This window comes from Pteropus medius, unplaced genomic scaffold, assembly GCF_902729225.1.
Source record: "Pteropus medius unplaced genomic scaffold, Ma_sr-lr_union100, whole genome shotgun sequence".
Classification (NCBI taxonomy): domain Eukaryota; kingdom Metazoa; phylum Chordata; class Mammalia; order Chiroptera; family Pteropodidae; genus Pteropus; species Pteropus medius.
In genome coordinates this window covers 33,317,977-33,343,339 of record NW_024354875.1, presented here as the reverse complement: position 1 = coordinate 33,343,339, position 25,363 = coordinate 33,317,977, and the positions used below count along the sequence as shown (strand labels likewise).

General features: G+C 39.4%; 1 pseudogene; it reads left to right on the top strand.

The window, feature by feature from the left end:
- Positions 1–756: 756 nt before the first annotated feature.
- LOC120597480 (uncharacterized) lies at positions 757–875 on the top strand (annotated as a pseudogene).
- The last annotated feature ends 24,488 nt before the right edge of the window (positions 876–25,363 follow it).

Sequence of the window (25,363 nt, the reverse complement as noted above, 5' to 3'; positions counted from 1 at the left end):
GAATAAAACCATTTTAGAGCTAGAGGAGGCCTCAGAGGACTTTGATTTAGAAAGGCAAATCCTCAGAGAGGGGCATAGACTTGCTGACAGAAATTCATTTATTAAAAGTCATGACAAGCATTTGAACCCAAAACCTCAGGCTTCCTCTTCAGTGCTTTACCTAACGTGCTTTAACTGCCTTTTGTTGTTATTTTAAGTCACTAAGTTTTGGGGTGATTTGTTATTCCACATTAGATAACTGGAATACACTCATTGAGGGCAATTCTTAAAAAATATAAGACAACAAGAGAGGGAGAGAGAGAGGCAGACAATGAAAGATGATAATGCAATAAACACCTATATCTGTTTTACAAAAAGGACCCCCAAAGATCCCCCATCTCCTGCCAAACCCCTTTAAAGTAAATTAGAATCTACCCCTAAAGAAGCTCTTCCATATTAATAATCCTGAAGTTGCTCTTCTTTCATCTTCTGCTTTGCAACCAGAAAAATAGTAGGAATTATGAAGGTAGACATCTAGTAATGGGTTCTGTGATTTTATCAGGTAATTGGGTACCGTGTGGTCTTGTTAATCAAACCACCACATGTACTTCAGAAAGCTTCCCCTTGCCTAGGCATATCATTACTAGTTCACTAAATACGGTGTTTAAAGTCATTTCTGGAAAAATTCGGCATAGAGTCTCTGAATGAGTTGCACCACTGTTTATATGTAAAGCCAGAGATGACTTACATTATTTCAACCAAGAGCACCATTTTCCAGGCTACGGCCACGCCACCCTCAACAAGCCTGATCCCGTCTGATCTCGGAAGCTAAGCAGGGTCGGGCCTGTATAGCACTTGGATGGGAGACCACCTAGAAAGACCAGGAGCTGTAAGAATTAAAAAGGCACCATTTTTCAGAAACAGGAATGCAAAGACTCTCAACCATAAAATATTCCTAATTCTGAGACTATATAGAATCCAACTTAGTCCTCTTGAGAATGCTTTGGGAGCTTGCTGTACCTCAAGGTTTTTTACAAACCTCAATCATTATTGCTCTCTAGACATAAAGAAGTATGAATTAATTGAGGGTTTGGGGAGGGATGTTATAATGAGAGAATAAATGGCATTTACTGTAGTCCTTAAAACTCTCTATAATGATTTTTTTCTCATACCAACCATACGATAAAAATATCATTAAAACACCTGGTTTTGTAGAATTTCCTCATTTTCTAATTTACTCTTCTTATTCACAGTGTCTCTGGATTAAACAGATGAGTTTTTGAGGCCCCTAATAACTAGGTATTGTCCATTAAAAAATCAATAGATGATTTTTCCTCTTACTAATGAAAATAATTTACCAAAAGCACTGTTATGAGGATTCATTCCTAGAGAATTACATGTTTATTGCAAAAGAAAAAAAGGTTTTTCTCCATGTCTTTCCTCAATTTGGTTGTTGGAAATTTTTGTCAATAAAAACCTATCAGTAGTTCTTTCTGAAATTAACTAGGTTTCTATTAGATAGTATTAGCTTGTCTATTTCATCATCACCAAAATTACCTAATATTTTTCTTCAAGATCAGAATGTTTTCTTATGAACGTTACAATGGACTTTTTTTTTTTCCTATACTGGCTATATTTCATTAAAATACTAAATGTCATGGGCAGCTTTCTATAAAAATTTGTGAATTTTAAGTACTATTTTCTTACCTTATTATCTTTTACATTATTATCATTACTCACATTTTTTATCTTTTCTGAAAACTCAGAGCATCATTCCTTTACCCTGTGTATAAAGCCTTTGCTCTATTCTCTCAATAAAATTTCCAGGCAGTGCAGTTTTGCCCACTTCGCCTTCCATTTCAGAGTTTGTTAACTGCTCTTGAGGCGCTGAAAGCTTTTTCCTTTCTATTTTACTTCCCCGGTACTCAGATACAAGTAGAAGCTCTTTTATTTTATTTTATTTTTTTACCTTCTTCTCTTCCACTTCAATCAGAATGATGGCTGTGCTTACTCTGAGTCACTAGGCTCCTTTGGTGTGGGTGATGGCTAATTTCTTGCTTTTATCTAGAACTGCACCATAGGAACCTTGCACTTTTTACAGCAACCCCAGCTTCTTTACCACTTTCAGTGGTCCCCAGATGAGCATCTCACTTCAAATGCCAACGAAAATGCTGCTCAACCCCCTAACTAGATGGAAAGCACACCACCATGGATCAATCAAAGTAAATGCCTATGATTAGGATCCATCACATTGATCAAAATGACTTTACTTGTCTCAGATAAACTCCCAATAGCTTAAAGTGATCATGAGAGTTTGCCACATCAGATACTGAAAAGCTCATCTTTGGAGAATTTAAAGCAATTTTGAAATGTGGATTTGTTTCTTAGAATCTTTTCTTTCTTGATACTTTATCTACAAATATATTATGATAACAGTGTCTGATTAATTAATAAACCATCTTTCATAGTGGTATAATTGGAGGATTAGAAGAAAAAATGCTAAATTTCTTTTTCTGTTTGTTTTTGGTAACTGTGATGCATATGAATAAGAAGTTATCCCATTCTGATAATAATTACATAGGCTATAATCTTTTTTAAAAACTTATATAGATCCCAAATCTTAAAATAGAAAAAAAGGAGAGGTTTCTAGTTAAATATGGCAGAATTATAACATGCATTTGTCTCCTCTTCCTTCTCAAACTTCCCTAAAATGGCAATAAAAACAAGTAAATAACAGTATTAACATACAAGGACAGAAAGGACAAAAGAGGAGACAAAAACAGAAGAGATTTCAACAAGTTTCTTTTTTAAAAGTGAAAACTAAGTTGGAGCGTTGATAATCAGCTTAGCAGAGTTGAGGAAGTAGCAGGTACGATGCTGCAGAGATATATCTAGAAGCAGTAGATATACCCCTCCCCACTACCCCACCAACTCTATGGGAGATTTGAGGTTCATCTTGGAGAAACTGAACAACAGAGACTTCTAACCAAGTCCCCTGGGATCAGTGGCAGACAGGAGTGAGGCTTGAGCTTAAACAGAGGAATGAAGTAAAAATCTGTGTACAGAATTGTGGGACACAGGCCCCAGTTTTGTCCTGCTCCCCAAATGTCAGCAGCCAAGTCTCTCAAACAGGAGACTGGAGAACTCTTCTCTTTAAAAACTCAATGGCTCAGAGAAAAGACTTCAGAATCTGATATTTAGGAATCTACCAGTAATAAGGCTGGCTTAAAGCCCTCCCTCCCCTTGGTGACACCCGCCCTCAGGAAGCCAGTCCCTTCGTCGCCCCCCAATCTTTAATATAAATAAAAGATTATCAGACACTTGAGGAAAATCTCCAGTATGCGGGATACCAAAATAAGCAAATAGAAAAAGGAAGCAGATAATATAAGCAGCAGAAGTGCAGAAGGAATCTTAAGCAAAGGAAGAAAAACTAACTTCTAATCACAATAATACGTTCATGAAACGAATCCAAGATACTTTGAGAAAACAATAGTCAGACCAGAAAGACCTTTAGAAAATTAAAAAATATAGTACCTGGAATTTAAAAATTTAGTTGAAGTTTTGTTCTAGAAACTTAACATCTTCTAGGAACATGAATAACAAATAAACAAATGATTTTTAAAAATAAAATTAGAGAATCGATCTCTACACTTTTCCATGTGATTAATAAAATTCTCAGGAACAGAGAACAAAGAAAATGGAGACAACAAAATTATCAGAGAAATGATATATGAAAAATTTCCGGAACTGAAAGTCATGAGTCTCCAGAGCAAAAGGAACCAGAATGATGAACGACTGAAAAGCACAAATGCTAATGCCACATCGTTGTAAAATGTCACAACACTGGTGATTCAAAGATATCACTGAAAGCTTACAAACAGAAAAAAACAAGGCACATACACAGCTTTGGGAATCAAATGCCACCATCTTCTAAATTCTGAGGGACAATGATTTTCTAACTAGAATTCTTCATTTGCCAAAATATTGATCAGACAAGAGAGGATAGTGTATTATTCTGCTTGGACTGCCATAACGAAATACCATAGACTGAGTGGCTTAAACAATAGATATGTATTTTCTTACAGTCCCGGACATTGGAAGTCAAAGATCAAGGTGACAGCAGGATTAGTGTCTGGTGACAGCTCTCCCCATCTCACTATATGCTGACATGATCTCTTCTTTATGAGTGCACAAAGGATAGGATGGGGGAGGCAAGTGAGCTCTCTGGTGCCTCTTCTTATAAGGACACTAATCCTGTGAGATCAGGGCCCTACCCTCATGTCCTCATTAATCTTAATTATTCCTTTCTCCAAATATAGCTACACTGGGAGTTGGGGCTTCAATATATAAATTTGGTGGTGGGGGGCGGGGGGGACACATACATTCAGTCCATAAAAAATAGCATAAAGACTATTTTGAAATATGCAGATTCAAATGCTTAATCTATTACTCGTCTTATCTTAGGAAGCTTCTGAAGAATATGCAAAATGAGAGAGGTCCAGAAAGAGGCTTAGGATCCACAAAACCGGACCCTGGTATGGAGACTTCCCGGGACAACTGATGTTCACCAAGTTAAGGGACACCAGTCCATTTTGGAGCAAGAATTAGAATTGTAGAGAAATTAGGAAACTTTTAACTCTACTGTAAAGTGAACAGTTAAATAAAAAAGGAAATATAAGTGTAGTGTATCACTTGGCTCAGCAGTGATAATCTGCATATAGTCATAATAATAAACACACTGACCCCTCAATTAACCAAAAAATTGTGATACAGCCATATATTGGCAGTATGGGTGGGAGGAGGGTTGTGTGTGGATGACTGATGTGGTATAATAGAGCTAGAATCACCATCACAAGAAATCAAAAGATAACTTCTCTTCTGTTATCGATCTATTTTATAAATAGTCATATGCCAATATCAGGCTCTTTTTTAAGGATCAATTCATATGAGATTGGGTCTATCGTTATCCTTATTTTATAGAACGGAAAACTGAGACACAGAGAGTTTAAGTAGCTGGCCCAAGGCCACACAGCTAGTTTGTTCAGAGCTAGAATTCTAAAGCAGGCAGTCTGGCTTAAGAGTGCTGCACTCATTATTAAAATCGATAAATGAAGATGTAGCAGTATAAACATATTATTTAGAAATATGGAGGTAAATTCTAAAAGAAATAGTTAAAAGAGTTGAGCATATTTGTCTCTGGGAAATAAGACTGGAAGTGGGGACAGGTTGGCAAGGGATCAGAGTTTTTATTGTAAGATTTTTAAAAGCTATTTGATCCTTTGAAACTATTTGCATGCATTTTTAAAGGAAAAAAGTTAATTTAAAAAAAGAAAACTAGATACAAAAGAGGCATACTGGCTTTTTTCATCATCACCTCTACTTCTCCATTCCTTCTCCCCACAACCATATTAAGTGATTCTGGGTTCTACTGTATGCTTGGCCTTACAGGCTGGTCTACAGGGTCAAGTCTGATCTCCTTGTCATGCTGTACCTGGCTCCACATGACCCTTCCTTCTTCTCTAGCCTTGTCTTTCCCATACTCAGTCTCATACTCTAATTGTGACCAAATTATTTGTAGTTGCCTATACACCTCCTGCTGTTCTGGGCCTCTGGGTCTCATCTGTTACATTTATCTGAAATTCTTTGAGATAAGTAACACAGTTGGCACAGGGGTCCTTCTAGACTGCAGGGTTGGCCATTTACACTGGCTTCCTCATCTCCCTGGACCCTCATTACAATGAATTGTATATTTATATCTCCCCCGATTACTGTGAGGCGCTTGAGGCCAGGACTGTTTTATCATTGTGCCCTGGATCCTAGCACAGTGTCAGACCTGTAGCACGACCTCAATAAACATTTGTTTTTGTATTTTTTCCTTCCTTTATGTGGAATCTAGGATATTCTCATATTGTGCAGTCCAGGAAAGTTTCTCAAGAAGCTGCATCAGGCTGGAGAGCCAGTCAATATTTACTTTTGCCAGCTCATTTGACTTCATTTGGTAACTGTCGGCATAAAAACTGAGCAATGTCACAAGAGATAAGTTTCAAGGTCCATTCAAAGAAAAATTGTATTTCCATTAGTAGCATAAAGAGACATAAGTAGAAAGATGTAGTGGCTCTTTCATGTCTAGAGAACATAATATCACGGAATGCCAAGGTTCCAAAGACTCCGCATTCATCTGATCTAACACATGACATAATTAGTGCAGCACAGATACTAAGGGCATGGCTTGTATCTCCCCAGCTTAGGTATCTAATTTCTCACTTCTCTTCTTTGAACTCTTACAAAAAACAAAAAGTCAACGTGTCCAAAATTTAACTCTTGATTTCCCCCACTAGGGCGGTTCTCTTGCACTGTTTTCTGTCTCAGTGAATGACATCGCTATGCGTCCCACTGCAGAAACAAGACACCGGCACCACACTAGACCAAGCTCTTATCATCTCTTGCCGGGTTCACTGCAGTGATCTTTTAACAGGTCTCTTAAGTACACTGAGTCACATTCCACACAGAACACATTTCACATCCCACAATTAAAATCTTTCGGTGGCTTTTAATGTTCCTGAATAAAGACCAAACTCTTTAACACAGCTTAGAAGGTTTTGCATGGTATAGCCATTCAGGTATCTATCTCTAGCTTCATCTTGTACCATGGCCCCTTTCAGTCTCGACCCAGCCACGTCATTCCCCTCTCAGTCCCTCTTACTGCTCATCATCTAGTAAACTGTGGGCTTTCAATAAATAATTCTTAAATGCATGATATCACACAGATATGGGCTCAAAACCTAGCATGTCTTTAAATATACGAACCTCCCTAAACTTCAATTTCTTCATCTATAGAATGGAGATAATAATAGCAACTACCCATGGGTTTTTATCAGGATTCAATAAGACAATGGCGATTAAAAACTTATTATAGTGCCCAGTACAAAATAAGAACCCAGAAAATTTTAGCTATCAAATATTCTGCAGAATATCATTTAAATATTCCTGTTTCCATTAGTAACTGGTTGTACAAGTCATTTATTAATTAATCTGAACCTTTGAAACTTCCATTAACATTTTCAGTCTGCACAAATTCTTGAGGATAATAAATTTTATGACTTTATTACCCTCAATGCAAAGTAGCCAAGTAATGCCAAAGGTGTGCTGGAGCTGGCTCATCCCAGCTTACAAGAGCCAACTGTTAAATTTTCAGGAACTCTGTGAGCCTGTTGTTAAACACAGATTTTAAAAATTAAACTGTATAACTTATAATTGAAGTAATTATATTAAAAACAACAGTAATAAATACTCAAAATGCCAAAATGCATCATTCTTAATAATTTTGCCACATTTTACTTTTACCTATGCTTTTTTTTGAGAATGGGTGAATGGTAGGGCAAGGCTTAGACATAGGAGTGAACTTGCACTTGGAAGTTAGGCATATTTATTGTGTACATCACTTGCTAATTAAAAAAACCTGTTTTTTTGCTTTTTTTGACAAATTTTTGTAAACATGGCCTCTGCATCAAAACAACTGTTTTTCCTTGAAGATGAAAATGTTCATCTTCAAGGAAACGCACAACCCTCTGCAAGAAAGGGGAGCTCAGTTTTTTTTCTCCAAGTGCAAGGTTCAAAGATTTTAGAGGGTCCTGACAGTTATTTGAGAGTTTTCATTCCCTCTTCTAGCATGTTTCTTTTGAAACAAAGGAAGAGGTTATGGCTATTCTACCTATGCTTTTGAAGTTATTGTTGTATCTATGTAGTGAAAGTACTATATAATGATGCACTACTGCACATCTCTTCCCAACTCTACATTCAATGATGTCACATTGGTAGCTTGAAATAGTATTTACACTATGGAAATTAGCAACCACTATAAAAGAAAGTTTTTTCCTCCCTATCTCCAAAAGCTGGTTTTTAAATATTTACTAGTACATCTGTGTGTAATGCTCAATTATGTAGACATCAGACACAGATGAAGACCTCAACATGAATGACAGTGATCTCTTAGCAAAGTCAATAGCTCTCATAAAATCTTTTAACTAAAGCGATCATTTCCATTATTCATGAATCCACTAGATCCTTCCTCAGAGAATACTGACTTTAAGTTTATATACTATTCTTGTTAAGCTTGGTTATCAGGTTTGTTAGTCTATAGAAACAAACAAGGAGGGCACATTGTTATGAGGGAGACATAACAGCTAAGATCTTGACAGTAAATAGCTTGATGACAAAGGAGGAAAAATAAAGGCAATGAAAACCTAGAGATGAACAAATGAAGCCCAGCAGTGGGAGGTCGCTAGCATAGGATAGCTTGTGAGAGGGTCACTGTAATACAGCATAGAACAAGAGTTAATGATCTTAGAGGTGACAAAGAACTCTTGAGAAAAGATTTGCTGCCTTCCATCTGCTGTTTAAGAAAGCAGAATATGTAACATGCATTTTAAATATCTAAAAACGCGATTCAACAAATGGGTCTGGGAAAGCTGACTATCTACATGGAAGAGTGAATGTGGACTTAACCTTATAGCATATACAAAAATTAACTCAAAATGGATCAAGACCTAAACGTAAGAGATAAAATTATATAGTCCTCTAAACCGTTATGTGTATTTTCCCAAACAAAAATGCTTTACGGGTGTAAAAAGTCTAAAAATAGTTAACTTTGTTAAAAATATGCAACTTAAAGTGGGCAAGCTCCAGGTCTCCAGAATAGCTTATATGAAACATCTCAGTCTCTGGTAGGAATTATACGTGAGATGTGAGATTTGTTTGTTGTAAATATATATGTAGACATCAACAATTACATCCTCTATTGCTATACTTTAAACATATGGTCAATATAAAGATTAATACAGTTATTGAAGCGTTTGTGGAGGAAGAGAGAAGAGCAGAATTGGACTGGAGGAGTGAACAGTGGGTGACTTTTCTCAGGGAAGGTGAAAGAGAGAAATAAAAGATGGCAAGAAATCCTTAATAATAAAAGATGTGAACCACAATATGACAGGAGATGAAAAACACCCACGGGATGGGTTCAAATACTCTTGGCTTTTATTGTTGTTGCTATAGGATACCATTTTGGAACTATTAACCAATGCGTTCCTCTACACCCACTCTGCACCTCCCATCCATTTCCTTTGCCCTTTGGCACCTCCCTTTATTTGAGGCTTGCCTTGGGCTCATTGCCGCAGACAGGACAGAAAAGGAGATTCGGTAAGATTCTTCTGGCGTTTTGTATTTCAATAACCTATATACTGAAGAAAACACAAAAATCAAGGTTTTAGTCATAGCATTGAAGAATTTAAGGAGAGTAGTCGCTCCCTCCCATCTCCTACCCAAAGAACATGGAAACCAGAAATAAATTACTCTGGCTATGTCGAGGGAGCAAAGGTGGAGGGAGCAAAGGTAGAGGGAAGAGAAGTATTGGAAACATTGACATTGGCTGACCCTAGAGAAGGGATTCTGTGGCTGCCAGGAGGGTGCAGCTGCTGTTTAGGCTCTTAGAATATTTTGCAGGGATTTTTGCCTGGGTAGGAGAAATCCTAAGCTGAGAATAAATGTCTGAGATGACATTCCTGTCCGTTAAGTAAAATGGTGATGCAAAAGAGAAATTAAGTTATAGAAAAATTAAGGAACATTTTTTTCCCATATGTGTTTGTATACTGAAATTTGCAGCTAGTTAGTACACAGTTTAGTGAGCGAGAAGTAGAAACATCTACAAAGGAGATATAGACGCGCCCCCCCCCCCAAAGTGTTAGCGGGGTTGTAGGGGGCAGATCCAGAAGAGAGTAATGGCCTGGAGAAGAACCAGCACATTAGCAGGAGCCCCGCAATCTGGTTGTGCCAAAGTCAACAATGTACTATCACTTACATAGCCTTGGAATGTAATTCTCTTCTCTGACTCTTTCAATCAGTCCTGTCTTCTCTGCCTGGAAATCCAAGACTACTGGTTTCTGTTTTGAGTTTCCTGATTTGGGCAACATTAAGGCACCCCTAGGGCTTTTCAGGTCATACTTGTCTTATAAGCACCTTTTCCACCTGGCCCATGATGGTTGCTGTTACCCATGTGTCTGCCACTTCATCACTATCTCACTTCTTTCATATTCCTGAGTATCTGTGATGCTGTGACCTTACTTCTTCCTTTCAACCTGTCTTCAGGATTAGGATCAATACCTGCTGCTGAGCTTTTATTCAAGTGATGGATAGCTTTGGAAACTCTTATCTGGGCTGCTTCGCTGTCTCCATCTGATACTCCACACTGACCTTCAGCCTAAGAATCTTAAAAAAAAGAAATGCCCATATTTTAAGGAAAGATGGATGATCCTGTTTCAAATAAGAAGAAAAATTTTTTGATCAGAATGGGAGCAAAAAGGGAATTTGGTTCGGTTTTGTTTCAAGGAGTCCTTGAAGACCTGTTAATATATTGTCTTTCTTTCCTTTCATTATGTTTATGTCCCAAACTTGTTAAGGACCTCCTAGCTGAGGGAGAGCAGGTGAGTAGTAGCGTCCTAGGTCTTGAACTAGGGCTGTAAACAGAACTTCTAAATGTCTTTTTGAAAAGTTCTCACCAGATTATTTGCCACCTCTTCTTACATACTCCAGAAACCCTGAGATATCAAGAAATCGATAAAATTTCATCTAGGCACTCAAATTAGAGTCCCATACTGAAGTTCTTACAGCTCTCCTCATGGTTGTTCATTCTTCTAGAGCCTTGTGAGCCTTGTGCTTGAGCGAACGCACAATGTTTTGCATTTGGCAGATTGACCTGCAGCGGAAGGGCGGGGCCAGGAAGCAGCAGCGTGAGCCCGGCGGGGGCGGGGCCGCTCGTGGCTTCAGTTGGAGCCGTTGGTGGCTGTTGGCTTGACAGTTGGGAAAGGTTGGGTGGTGTGGTCTCAGACTTGGGAGCTGAGTCATTTATATGAAGGCTATGTCCAGCTCTGCAGAAAGCAGAAATCCGGTGCCACCACAGGCTGAAATGAGCGTCTGCTCCAACGTGGTCATCCCGTAAAGAGAGAGGCCTCGTCAGTCACTGAAGTAGGAGAGAAGGCATGGCCGAAACCACAGATGGAAGCTGCAGGGAGGCCAATTTAGACTTGATTGAAGGTGAACCTTCTGCTAAAGCAAGGCTGTGGAAACAAACTTTTTCAAATAGAAAGCATCAGTACGCCTGAGAAGTACCTATAGTCTCCACTGGACACGGAGTTCTTATTTTCAAGTCTTTTGATGTGGAGACCTGCCTTTAATGGTGACCTTAGCGTCAGTCTCATGTATTTCATCATCATATCTAGCCTTCACTCACAGCAGAAACTTCATCAATTTCATGTTTACTGAAGAGCTAGTGCCAAAGTCCGAGGCGCTGTCTCTTTCACAAATTGTATCACTTCATCCACAGACCAGTGTGAAGGTCTTGGTGGAACCTTGTTTCAGTACACTGAGGTCAAGTCCAAGTGTTCACTTGGGACTTCAATTCTCCTGTGTGTGGGGATTGCTCTGACTTCAGAAAATTGTCCTTGGTAGACATCAATGACAGTTTATTCAGAAATGGCAATGAGTTTGGAGTAGCTGACACAGGCTGAAAATGTTACTCATTGGAGGAAGATGGAGTATTTTCTCATCAGAGGAGGCAGCAGCCACGTCTTCTCTAGGGAGGAAACCATGAGTGGAAGGCACAATTCACAAGAGTGTATGTGGTCTGCCAGTGCACCCCACCCCTGAGGTCTTGCCAGCAAGTGCGGGGAGCTGTGGGACTCTCTTCTGATCCCAGAAGTGTGTCTGAGGAATCTATAAGCCTCCTAAAGTCAATTCTGTTGTCACTACCATCCAGGTTTAACTGTAATCTGGCACCTGTAATTCCAACAACTGTGGCGATACATGCTGAAACGAGGCTATAAAGGTAATGGCCCTGGGCAAAGCATGATTTTCTCCCAGAGTCCCGTGGGCTTGGGAAGTCAGGGCACTCCCAGCACATTCTGGAGCCCAAGCACAGAGCCCAGACCTAGGTTTATTGAGATGTAATTGATATAGAATAAACTTCACATATTTAAAGTGTAAAAAAAAAAAGAAGAAATAAAGGCAAGATTTATCGCCAATATGTTAAAATGTTAAAATGCTTCAGTGCTAGTTGTTAAATAGCCACATCCACAGCCTTCTCTTCCCCTGCACAGTGGATTGAATGGTGGCCCCCCAAAGATAATGCCTGCATGCGAATGCCCAGAACCTGTGACCTTATTTGGGAAAGGGGTCTTTTCAGATATAATTAAATTAAGGGTCTTGTGATGATATCATCCTGGATTATCCAGGGGGGCCCTAAATCCAAAGACGAGTGTCAGAGGAGAAGGCTATGTGAAGACAGCAATAGAGGTTGCGGTTATGCAACCACAGGCCAAGGAATGTCTGGAGGTGGAAAGGGCAAGGAAGGAGCCTTCTCTAGAGTCTTAGGAGGGAGTAAGGCCTTGCTGACATCTTGGTTTCAGACTTCTGGCCTCCAGAACTGTAAAACATTTTTATTATTTTAAGCCATTAAGTTTGTGGCTATTTGTTACAGCAGCCACAGGAAACTAATATACCCCTTCATGTCTTCCCATAACCCTGCAAATAAAAGTTAATGCCTGGTACAGTACAGGTTTCCAGGAAAGTTCCAGCACCATGGGCAGGCGGCAGTTCTGGTGGATTGGTGGATATGCCTTACCAGTTAAATGTTTTGAAGAACATCGTGAATAAAAGTGTAAGCATGTTGTTGAATATTATGGAGATAAACATTAAAAGGACAATATAAAACAGAGACAGTTTAAAAAATAATTGGGAGACAAGGCCAGACAAGAAGGGAGTTTATCTCTTCACTTTGTTCTCTTCTGTACTATTTGAAATTTTATTTTTCATGTGCATAAATTATTTTTTAAATCACTAATAAAAAAGAAAACTCCAGGTAATTCTAATAAACAGCCATGTTTGAGAATGCCTGCACTGGAGGACAGACAAAAGATTTCACAAGGAAGTCAGCCCAAGGCAAAATTAGGAAACCGATAAAGTAGTTCTGGAAGTTTCCAATCTAGGTGATTCTGAGGATCCAGCAAGAAAGACAAGTATCTGAGTAACAAAAGGTTACCTGTTTCTAAGTTACACCACATTTGAAACATTTATCTCTCCTGAGATGCCATATTTCAGCCAGGTCTGTGATCTGTGTTGGGAAGACCATTCATCCTTGAGCAGACACACTGCTTTGCATATCGTTATGTACACCACTGCTTTCCTAACTCCTGAGATATGATGAGTGATTATCACATCCCTAAAATCACACTAATATTTTATAGGAAAATAAAATCACACTGAAAAGGAGAATAGTCCATGGTGCCTTGTTGACAGCCCCTCACTACCATCAGCATTTGTCAAGAGTTCTGGTTGCAAAACATTGATTTTATAATAGCAATAAAGTATACAAATGGCAAAAATATGAGCTTGTTTGCTCCTGGAAGACTTTATTATTCATGCAAACTATTAGTCAAAGACAGAAGCTGTGATATAAACTGCAAAACCTTTTATGAGCCAGAAAGACCCGAAGGAGAGAGATTCGATAGAAACGATTTTGTAAAATCTCAGGATTTCTTAATCCTTAGATTAAAAAGACAGACTCCATATCTGGAGCAAAGGTGAAGCTCAGTCAAGATTTTTGTGATCAGGTAGAAACAGAGGGAGTTGGGGTTTATTTTAAGGGCTTTCTTACAGTTGGCAGTGTTGTTTGCATCAACAGAAACTTCCCAGCTGTGGGATACCTGCAGCTTAAACCCAGTCTAACAAGCTGTCCCCGACCTACTGAATCATACACTGCTGGAGAGTCCTCGAATTCTATTGCCTGAACTGGAGCTGTTTAGTAGGTCCTGCCAGGCAGCGTGTTTGTTGCTGTATTTTAGTCTTTTATGCATCTCTTCCACTGGTTTGTACTCAATACAAGGGCAACAGCTCTTCTCTGCTTCTGAATCTTAGCCTGGTTCCTACCTGATTACCAGAGTCTTTCTAATCTAACTGTGGCTGTTCACTGAGAAGCTGAATGTACCTAGTACAAGTGACATAGATCTGTTTTCCTTTTCTCTTAACATAATCTGCTTCAAACTCTCCTAAAATACATTGTCCAGATTCTAACTGTAGGTTTTCTTCCCACGTGATATCATTCAGGAAGTTTAAAAATAGTAATGATGCAGTTAATTCTACCAGTAGGAGCCACTGCAACATTATATAGGCAGATACCAGAGGGTTGTCATGGATTCATAAACTAGTGTTTCTCTAAAACTCTAGTGATGGCGAGCTTTTATGTTTTCCCTCACCACTCCCTACTCTCCCAGTATTCATTTCTTCCTCCTTCCCTTCCTCCTACTAGGACACCCCAAATTCCTAGCAACCTGACCCTTCCCTAGCTAAGACTGATTTGCCTTAATCACCTGTCCTCTTTTGATTGGTTCAGAGGTGAGCACGTGCCACAGTTGGTTCAAGCAGAAGGACGCTCTGATAGGGGAGAGAGAGCTGATACTTTCTCCTAGTAAGTGAGAATTAAAGCCCATCTAACTCTAGTTGTTGCTGTCACTATTCTGCAATGGTGAGGAGAACCAGCCATAAAAGAAGCTGACACAGTGCAAAGCAGAGTAGAAAGAAGAAAACAGGCTGCATCACACTAATGACATTGTTGAGCTTCTGGATCAATTTTCACATGAAGCTCTTCCTACTTCTGAATTTTTCTGCCAATAATTCCTTTTCATTGTTTAAGCCAATTTGAGTTAGGTTTCCTTTATATATACAACTAAAAACTAATACAGTCACCAACACAAAAAGAAGTGTCATTGCATAGATGTTTAGCTACTTTTTATGCAAATTCCTAGACTTTATCTCCCACAGTAAGACTAAAATATTGGGACCATTCCTAAATGGCCTTAATTCTAGGGACCTTAAAACACTTCCAGGAACCTATGCACAGAATTTTAGATTAGAATTTGAGTTTTAAATGAATCTGAAATCTCTAAGATTCCTTGTATTTGCTGAAAACCCCCCGCAACCATCTAGAAGGGAGAAGTCAACCCAGGAACCTAGCTTCTCTAGGATCATTGTACCTAAGGATGAAATCTGGCCACTGCCAAGGAAGAGTCTTGGTCACAAAGTCCAACAGATTTTTTTTTTTTAAAGAAAGCAGAGAGGAAACAAGCAAAAGTAGTTGCATAGGAAAGAATAGTTTTCTTGAGAAAACTTTCTCCTGCAGTAATATATTGAAGGGCCACTATACTACAGAGAGCCTTCAGGAACAAATTATGGAAAATATGTCAACATAGCTGATGGTATAACCTCACAGTACTCTTCAGCAAATGCAGTTCTATGGGACAAATCAAACACTCTCTAGTCAGGGCACATAGCTCTTTATCTGCCTTGAGTCCAATCAGGCAATTTACAATGTCTATTTAAATGTGAAGACTTAAAACAGTAAGGGCGCTACCCATCGGTGTCTTGTGTCCCTGTGGAGGAACCAGCTACGAGGAAAGCAGACCTGAGAGATCGAGAGGGAGGCACACAGATGGATTTGATTGTCTGAACACCTGCACTATTCAGCTCTGTCAGCCAATAAATTCCCTTTATGCTTAAAAAGTTGGCATTGGGCTTTCTCCATTCTACTATTTTCTCATCGAAAATACTGGCTAAATTCAGGAGGAAGGAGATGTAGGGCAGCACGCACTCTTCCTAGAGGTAAGAGACGGTGGTAGCACGTTAATTCTAAAACCTACTCCTTCCTCTACATACCCTGACCAAGTAGCAAAAGGGTAACAAGATTTAAATCTACAAATCCCTTTGCATCTCTTGTTATTGTATGAAACCAATTACTTCTGTTTGTCTAGTATTAATCAAACTGTGAGTTGATGAAATGATGCTATATGAATTGATCCTACAAATGAACTGAATATACATCATCTGAGTAACCAAATGTTGAAAACAGATGGTGTATCTGAGTATGAGATAGTTTCCTTGTCTAAGAGTGCTACTTTTGCAACTGCTTTGCCTCTTCAGCAGTACTGACTTGCTCCAGGTAATCTATATTTATCAATAGAGTACTAACATTGTAAAAATAAGGCAATTATACTCCAGTGACAGAGCTAAATATTATGTCACAATATGAAGCAAGCGGCATTGTTAGTTATTTCTTCAGATATGATTTGCTTTATAAAAGCTGCATTTCAAGGCATTGGAACTCAGCAGGGGTTCTTTGTCAACAATCTGCCATTTCTAGCTAAATTAAGTAATCATCTGGCTACTGTATTTAGAAAGCGTGTGCAGGCTACAGAACATATAGAGAGTTCCAAATGGTGCGTTTATCTTCAGGGGACACCATTACATAGGAACAGAGGAGCATCTGCTTTCAAGAGAAAAGGGGCTTTCTATTAGAAACACAGAACTAAAAGAACACTGTAAAGTCACTCATGCTGCCCTTAATATCAGTTGTGATCAGGTTACCTATGAAACCTAAAGAACATCTTGCAGTTTTTCTTAAAGAGAGCTCTGTCATTAAAATTTTTTTCTCCTCCCTACCTCTGCTCTAAGAAAAAGTTTTTAAAGAGCCCCTCTCAGATTGCTTCAGAACCCCTCCTTCTATAGAAGGCACTCTGTGCTCACAGATCAGGGATTCATTATCTTAAACCATTACTAGAACTTTGGAAACAATGATGGCAGTCCCTATTTATTGTGCACTTACTATGTCCTATGAATAGTAGTCATTGTACATATATTATTTCATTAATGAAACAAAATGAAATTATATAGATAAACGTGTGTGTGTGCGTGTGTGTACAGTGCCTATCGTGTGTAGAATATGTGTATAAGGTATATATTTTTATCTCTGGTTTATAAATAAGGAAATTGATGCTCAGAGATATAAGAAATTTGCCAAATATCTCACAGAAAGTAAAAGACAGAGCTGGGTTTGGCTACTTCTGAGGCCATTCTTAAACTATCACACCATGGCTGCCTCCCAAATCATTTAACCTTTTATTATATTTGCCCTACTACGTTAATCCACATCCTTCTCTTCCTGGATCTCCAAACTCCTCTCACCTTCCCTCTATTCTTGCCCATGGAAATGGGCTGAAATATAGCAACTGCTTTCGGGAGATGTCCTGAGTTCTCTGAAAAAATAAAACAGAACTTCATAAAAATCATAAAAAAAGATAAGAAGAATAGCAGATGACATGAGCCCTCTAGTAGGCCTGTCCTGATGCTCCTGAAGATGTGTTTATTTCATGCCTGTGCTCTAGCCTACTGCTGTCGGAGAAAAGACCACAGGACCTTGATGTTTATAAGAACTCCTCCAAGGAAGGAAGGAGTGTGGAGAGTGTTAGGCAGCCAGGAGTGGGCCTGAACACCACCGCACACCAAGTTTACCCATCAAACTTTCAGGCTTTCTTCTCTATATGAAATTTAGGTGGGGTGGGATGGGGGGAGGGAGGAGAGACAGAGAGAGAGACAGACAGACAGACAGACAGACAGATTGAGAAAGAGACACAGATATTCTCCTGAAACTCTTCTTGGAGTTCATTGAGATTCTTTTACCTAAGAGTTCATAATTTTAACCAAATTTGGATTTTTAAAGCCATTATTTATTAAAATAAATTGGTGCCTTCTTTTCTCTCCTCTTCTTCTGGGACTCTAATTACATGTACGGTAAACTGTTTAATATTATCTGCTCTGTTGTTTGTTTTTCAGTGATTTTTCTTTCTATATTTCATTTTGTATAGAGTCTATTCTTATGTCTTCAAGTTCACTGATCTTTTCTTCCTCAGTGCATAATTTCTGTTAATTCCATACACTAAAGTTTTCTTTTCAGATATTGTATTTTTAACTTCTGGAAGTTTCATTTGGTTTTTCTATCTTTGATTTTTCTCCTCATTATGTTTATGCTTTTCTGTAACTACTTGAACATTTATAATAGCCATTTTAACATCTTTTTCTGTTAATTCTATCTATAAAACTAGCTTGATATCTACTGCCTGATTTTCTCTTGGTTATGGGTTACATTTCCTGCTTTGTGACATGTCTGATGACTTTTTAAAATTGATTATGAACATTATGAATGTTACGTGGTTGAATGTTTGAACTTTTGTTTGTTTCCTTTAAAGAGCATCAGGTTTTGTTTTGGCAAGCAATTGCTTGCTTTTCAGCTTGATCCCTTCTAGACCAGTTTTCTTAGCTTGTCTATCACACATCTTGTGTAGTTTTCTTCCAGAGGTTATTCAGCCTTACTATTAAGGCATGACACCCTGTGGTCTCCACTGAATGCCCTGAGGAACCAATGAGGACTCTACTCTGGCCGCTTGAAGTTTAAACATCTCCCTGCCCTTGTGAATTTACAACTCTCTGGTTGTATTTTTCTCTTGGCTCATGGAATTTTACCTCATGCACGCATAATCTAACAACAAAGATGCAAAGGGTTGCAGATTTATGTAGCTCTATTTCTAGATAATGCCCTTGTCCTAAGAATGATGACCTGCAACTTTCAAGCCTCTCAGCCTCCCTGGTCTCATTTTCTTCAATTTAACAAGCCTATGTGTTCTGTATGGTGTTCCGTTCCCTGTACTGTGGTCTGAAAATTACCTCCAAGTGGAAACCAGAATGATAGTGAGGCTCATCTTGTTTGATTCTCAACTTTCAGGAATCATAGCCCTGAGCTGCCTCTGTCCAACATTGTTTTCGGTTCACACAGGTACATGTGACTTGAAACCACATATCTTTGACACCTGGGACTCATGTGAAAACCACCCTTTGATTTGGAACCTTAGTTGCTTTTAACAGAACCCATTATTTGTGGTTTTGCCTCATTGCATTGGGGACCATATGCCTGTGTTCAGTGGTTGTCATCTCATCTTTAGTTACCACTCATTATACTGCCTTCTTTTTACTTTTTCTTTTACCACTTCCCTAAATTCAATATTTAGTAGCTAAACTACCTACCACAAATACGTGCCTCAGTAGGAGGATACAGCAAGCATGCCCACTTGATACCCACTGCTCAGCCAAATGGTATTTATGCCTCGATTTTCACACTTTCTTCATGTGTGTCCTCGATTGAAGGTGTGCTGCCCCAACTTCTATCATTCACAGACCTAACTGATGACCTGCCTTATCTGACAATATCGATAACATGTTTCATATGTGGTGATGAAGCTGCTGCAGAAGCCAATTCCAGAAGCCAGTACTAACCTTGTAGGACAGTGTTCTATCCCTATTTGATGAGATGATTCACTATTTCTGGTAAAGTATTATTTATAGGGTTTTTCAAGATAACTGATGTCAATAATCCTCATACTGCTTAAGAATCACATGCTTGTTAGTCATGCAAATTCTGGGATCCCATTCTTAGAGATTCTAACGAATAGGCCTTGTATATAGCCCACAAGTCTGCATTTTAACGAACACTTTCAAGGTACAGATGATGCCTAGACTGCGCTTTGAGACACATCAATCTATACAACATCAGATGTTAACATATAACAGCACCATTGGGTTAGATCTGTAAATTTAATCTTCAAAAGTGAAGTCTGAATTTTATAAATAGGCAAACAAGATATTTAACTCTGATTTTTATCAACAGATATCAATAATTGAATTGATAATTGCTTCAACTTTACTAGCTGACATTCTGTCTAGCTCAACTTTGAAATACTATTACCCTAAAGAGAATCATCACCAGCACTTTTAAATGATGGTTTGACCTTGATAAATTACTACACAGCACAGATAGCATGCCCCAGAATAGCATGACCTGTTCTAGCTAAGTCAGGAGATACCTGAGCAGAGGAAGAAATGGGTTTGTTTTCCTATCTAAACCAAATCTGGAACTGTGTCCCATTTTCTTTGTAACTAAAACATAACCATTGAAGTTTCATCAAATTTGTCAAATATTAGCCAAAGATACACTTGATCTGGAGTGAAGTATCAGGAATTTTTAAACATTTAACTCCTAGTGTGTATTAGTATGAAACCAAGTTGAGCAGAACCCATTAATGTCACAGTGATCGGTTACCAATGGAAATAAATAATTCATGATGAAGGGAATTAGTCTAATTAGCAGGCAGTTTGAGTCCTTTGATAAAACCCAGCTCTAATTCCGTGAAGGGCAGGAAGTGCTGTCATCAGTCAGCCCTGAAAAGATTAGCATCTATTATGAATGAGATTCGACACCCTAGCGAAGTCATGTGTGTCCTGGAGACAAACTTAATATGTTTCAGAATGGGACACAGTTTGTCTCACCAACATATCACGATTCCTACCAGGCCATTGTATGTAATAACAAGCAAAGATCATTCGCTCCACTGTCATTCGCTCCACTGTCCGTCATTCTGACAACTGTGCAAATACATTCTCCATGCAAAGTAGGGAGTGTGCCCTGAATACTTGTAAAATTGCACGAGATGTCAAAGAAAGTATGTGTTACTTTCTCACTCGCCAAAACAAACACACAGAACCAAATGTCAGCCCTGAAACTGATGGTTTCAAAGATGGTGGGCAATATAGGATGTCAGGCTTGGTGTACACACATTTCATTTAAAAAGCTGTTGCCAGCTCTCCCAAGAGATTTGCTTCCCTACTTATCTCTCTGTAGATATTGAAGTTACAAGATCAATCATAGGCTTCCACCTTCTGCAACTGCAGATAAATGGAGATGAGGGTCTTAAGCAAAGTAGCTGCTGGAATTCCAAACTAATAGTGAAGGAAAATAAAGGGGCGGTGGGAGTGTTGTTTTGTTTTGTTTTGTTTTATTAAAGTGCACAAATGGCTTGGATCATTGCGATGGCTCAGTTGTAGGAAGATTTATAGTTTCTGAATCACATGTGGCCTGATGTATCTAAGAGATGTTGACTGTTCCACACTGTGCAAGCCCTACATTATTTTGCAGCCCACAAGCTGACGCGGCATCAGCTGTGTTTCCATTTTTACTTATGAGCCTTTTGAAATTACATGTTTCCATTTTGCAATTTGATGTAATAATGAAGAAACTCCAAATTTGTAAGTTATTGTATTGCTTGTTTTTATTGTGTAAAATTAATTGCTTCATTTATTTATGTCATTAAGAAGGGGGGGTACCATTTTGCACATTTATCACTTGCTGTAATAATTAACATGCCAATAACACCACAGACGCCTTGGAGCAGGATGGTACAAGCCCGAAAGTCTGAATAGCACGTAACATGGCAGCCCCTGTTATTAGAAGGGCTGCTTCCCAAAATTGTGGAGAGAAATATAACATCATGAGAGTATTCATAATCCTGAGGAACATATACTAACTTGTGGAAATGGCAGAGAAGGTAGATATGAGCCAGAGGGAGAGGGACAATGAAGGGTTAAGGAGGCCTTAAGACCAGCTCAACAGAAGAACATATACAACCAGGTATCTGGCAGGCTTTCGAACCCTCCCTCCCTCCCCCAAGGTCAGAAGCCAGATAGGCAAGAAACTTAGTGGTGCCTGGCGCCTTCCTCGCCATCCCTCCTATCCTTGCCATCCCTACCTGCCTCTCCCCCACCCCGTCCCCGGTCAGTTAATTGAAAATGACCATCATATGACCTTACTCTCGGGGTGCTCAACTGGTATAGGCAAAATTAGTTACCTGGGCCTGTGCCTACCCTCAAAGTCCCCTCTGCACGGGTGTATGACTGTCCATCTATAAGCAGACACCACGCAGGCTGCAGAATGGAGTAAGAGAGTCTGAGGGAGAAGCAGGGAATTTGCACCATTTAAGATGGGAGGGACAAAAGGAAAACAAAGAAACCCTATGGCTCATATAACCCCGATCTTCAACTTCTCGGGGCCCTCGGGCCTCTTTTGAAGTGCCCACTTGGACTTCTTCCAAGTGAACTTTGCTTAATAAATCACTTCTACTTGCTACTCTTTGCCTGCTGTCTTTCTTCTCTGAGTATCAGACCTCCACGCAAATCTTTCGTGGAGGATCCAAGGCTCACACAATGCAGACACCTGATTGCGAGTAACAGAAATGAGTACGTTTAGTCAATATAAGGAGTGGCTTTTATAGAAGCAAAATAGTATAGTTCTCAAAAATTGTAATCCAGCTGTCCAAACACAGTTGAAATAAACATTGATACTGTAGACTCCCATGGGCTGCACAAACTTGGTTTTGACAACTTACTTAGATTTAAAAAGATATCTTGGTAAATATTTGGTGCGGACTCTTTAAATCTAACTGTTACTAGTGGGGATTAAATGTTGGCTATACCTTTCTTTCCAACATATAAGCTGAAATATATCTAAAAGCTACATCAAAATCTCTCAGCTTTGTATTTCATGTATTCGGCAGCAGAACAGTTTTACAGGAAAGTATGGAAAACCCCTTATATTCCCAATTACAATGTACGGGTGGGAAAGTTGGACAGTAAAGAAGGCTAATGGGGAAAAAATAGGAAAAAATACATTCATTTGAAATATGGTTTTGGAGCAGAGCTCTACAAATACCCTGGACCATGAGAAAGACAAATGAGTGGGCCCTAGGGTACATCGAGCCTGAAACATCGCTGGAGGCAAAAACGACAAAACTGAAGCTGTCCTACTTTGGGCATACCATAAAAGGCAGGGTTCTGTGGAAAAGATAATAATGCTGGGAAAATAGAAGGCAGCAGGAAAAGAGGAAGACCAGTTATGAGATAGATCGACTGCATAAAAAAAAGCCACAGGCATGTATCTGCAGGAACTGAGCAGAGCTGCAGAGGACAGGACGTTGTGGACGTCACTCACTCACAGGGTTACCAGGAGTCAGAGCTGACTCAATGGCATGTAACACACGGAAATACTTTACAGAGCTGCAAAATCTTCAGCATTTGGTCTATACCTCCTATTATGGCCACACTTTTGCCCTTTGCCTAGAATGCAAAGACAATGCCTGGAAGTCTAGGACCCATTTGACAGCTCTGGGGACAACAGCCACACACTAAAGATGACTGAGTGGAAATATAGATAGAAAGTGAGGCAATTCATGACACCAAGCCCAGACTGAATTATGTCTAAATTTCATGTTAGAGATGAGAAAAATAAACCTTCACATGTTTAAGCTACTGTTTGGTAGGGTTTTATTTGCAACCAAACCTACATCCTAACCGATATATCCACAACCACTCAACCAGTTACAATGAATCTGGGTTCCACTGACTTCCAGAACAATGCTTCTCAAACTTTAATGTGCATGTAAATCACCTGGGAATGTGGTTAAAATGCAGATTCTGCTTCAGAAGGCTTAGGATGGGGCCCAAGAGCCTACATTTCTAAGCTCCCAGGTGAGGCTGATTCTGTTGGTCTATGCATCACCCTTTCAGTTGCAAGGTTCTCGAGGATCTATAAATTGAAAGTAAATTTCACCAATATATGAGTTTCCCCCCTATGGAGAAGAACTGTTATTTTCATCAAATTCTCAATGGGGTCTGTCAGACAAAAAGATTTAATGTAGATATTGTATAGGATTAATTGATGACAAAAGAAAAGGCTCAAGATGACCATAGGAGTCAATTCCCCATCCTGAGGGTCTTTGGGAAAAAGAGTAGAAAAATAACAAACCGCTATTCTCTATTTGCCTTCAGTCCCTACCCAGCTTTATTCCTTACCCTTCTTTGTACTTCTCTGGGTTCTAGGAGGAAGACCCTAAGAATGCCATCTCCTGAACTTGTCAGCTGGCTTTGGTTGGATTTGGCCAGTGCAGGCACCAGCACGGATCAAAGGCCTGAAGAGAGACGTGGGGTTTTCCCCCACCTGGGAGTCACATCTCCGGGCAGTGTCTCTGGCAGTAACTATGTCTCTCCACAATGACAGCCTCTGCCCTTAGTGGGCTCTGGCAATGGCATTCTTCTTTTGCCTCTTCAACCCAAGGAGTAAACTCCCACTGTGGCTAGTCTCTGAGTGACTCAATATCTCTGCTCACACCTCTGAGGTAGTCCCTTTATATGTCTCTTCACCTGAACCTTCTGAAATGGCTATCACTTCCACTTCCTGGAACATGAATGATGTACGCAACAACTGAGTCACCAGACTAGTGGCCACCTACCAGGGCCCCAAACTGTTTGCCACTATCACACCTCTGTCTTCAACACCTGCCTTCTATGGTTTGCTAAGATCCTCAGTGAGATGAAGTGGAAAGTGAGCATCCTCCCATCACTACTCAGAGACTCTGTCAGCTCCCACCCTTCTACCATAATCCCATCACCTGTAACATTAAAAAACAAACAGACAAAACCAGACTCCTTAGCAGAGAATCAAGGTCCCTTTCCAGTCTCATGCTCAACTTCTCTTGCATTCATGTTTTCTGCCTACATTCACGCTGACCCACCTAATGCTTCCTAAATGCATCTTGCTATTCTAAGCCTCTAAACCTTTTTATTTGCTGGTCTTTCTTTCCAGAAGAGAATTCTCACTCTTTAGTTACCCAGAAAATTCCTACTTGCACTTTATTTTTTTTCCTACTCGTACTGTAAATTCTACCATATGTCACTCCCAGGAACAGTTAGTTCAGCCATTCTGTCCCTCCTCTGTGCTTTTGGAACATTCTGTACATGCTTTCTTCTGCGTGTCGCTCAGGATACTGTAATTTGTTTGTTTATAGGTCTGGCTTCTCCATTCCACTGAGCACGCTGAGAACATGAATGACAGCTTATTCAGCTCTATCTTGCAAGTGTCTGACACATGTCAGTGCCCTTTAAATATGGGAGGAGGGAAAAGGGTAAAGAGAGACAAAGAATCCTGAGGAACACTCACATCTATTTTATCAGCTTAACTTCTGCTATGGAAACAAGAGTGGCAACGCCCACTTCCATCTTCCAAGAGTCTTTATGCTAAATATCGCATGCTCCTTGGACCTTGGAAAGATAGGAAGAGCTGAGACTAAATCCCAAAATAGTCATATAAGCAAGACCGACTATTAGGGCAAGATGTTGCTCAATGATGAAAGATACAACATGAAGTATGATTAAATACTCAGACACAATCCATCTGGAAATTCATCAGATGACTTAAGGTTTTTTGGTTGTTTCCACAATAATTTTTTTTTTTTTTACCTTGGCATAATTATTCTTCTTGAGTCTCCTGACTTATAAAATATAAGCTGGTAAAAATAGGAGAAAAATATGAGTGTTTTGTGGAAATTCATTTAGTATTCATAATCATGTCCTAAAAGATAGCCAGAGAAGATGAAATAGCTTCAATAATTGCCATCTTCTCTTTCTCTCTGCCAATAACCCAGTGTCTTTATCCTCACTTTGCATACTTCCATGCTTAACCCATATGTGCTGTGTCTTTATAAGCAATACACCAAAACTCTAGTATTCGTCTGCCTCATTATGTATCTCTTTTGTTTCTCTCCCTGCTTCATCTCCCCTGCAAAAACTCCAA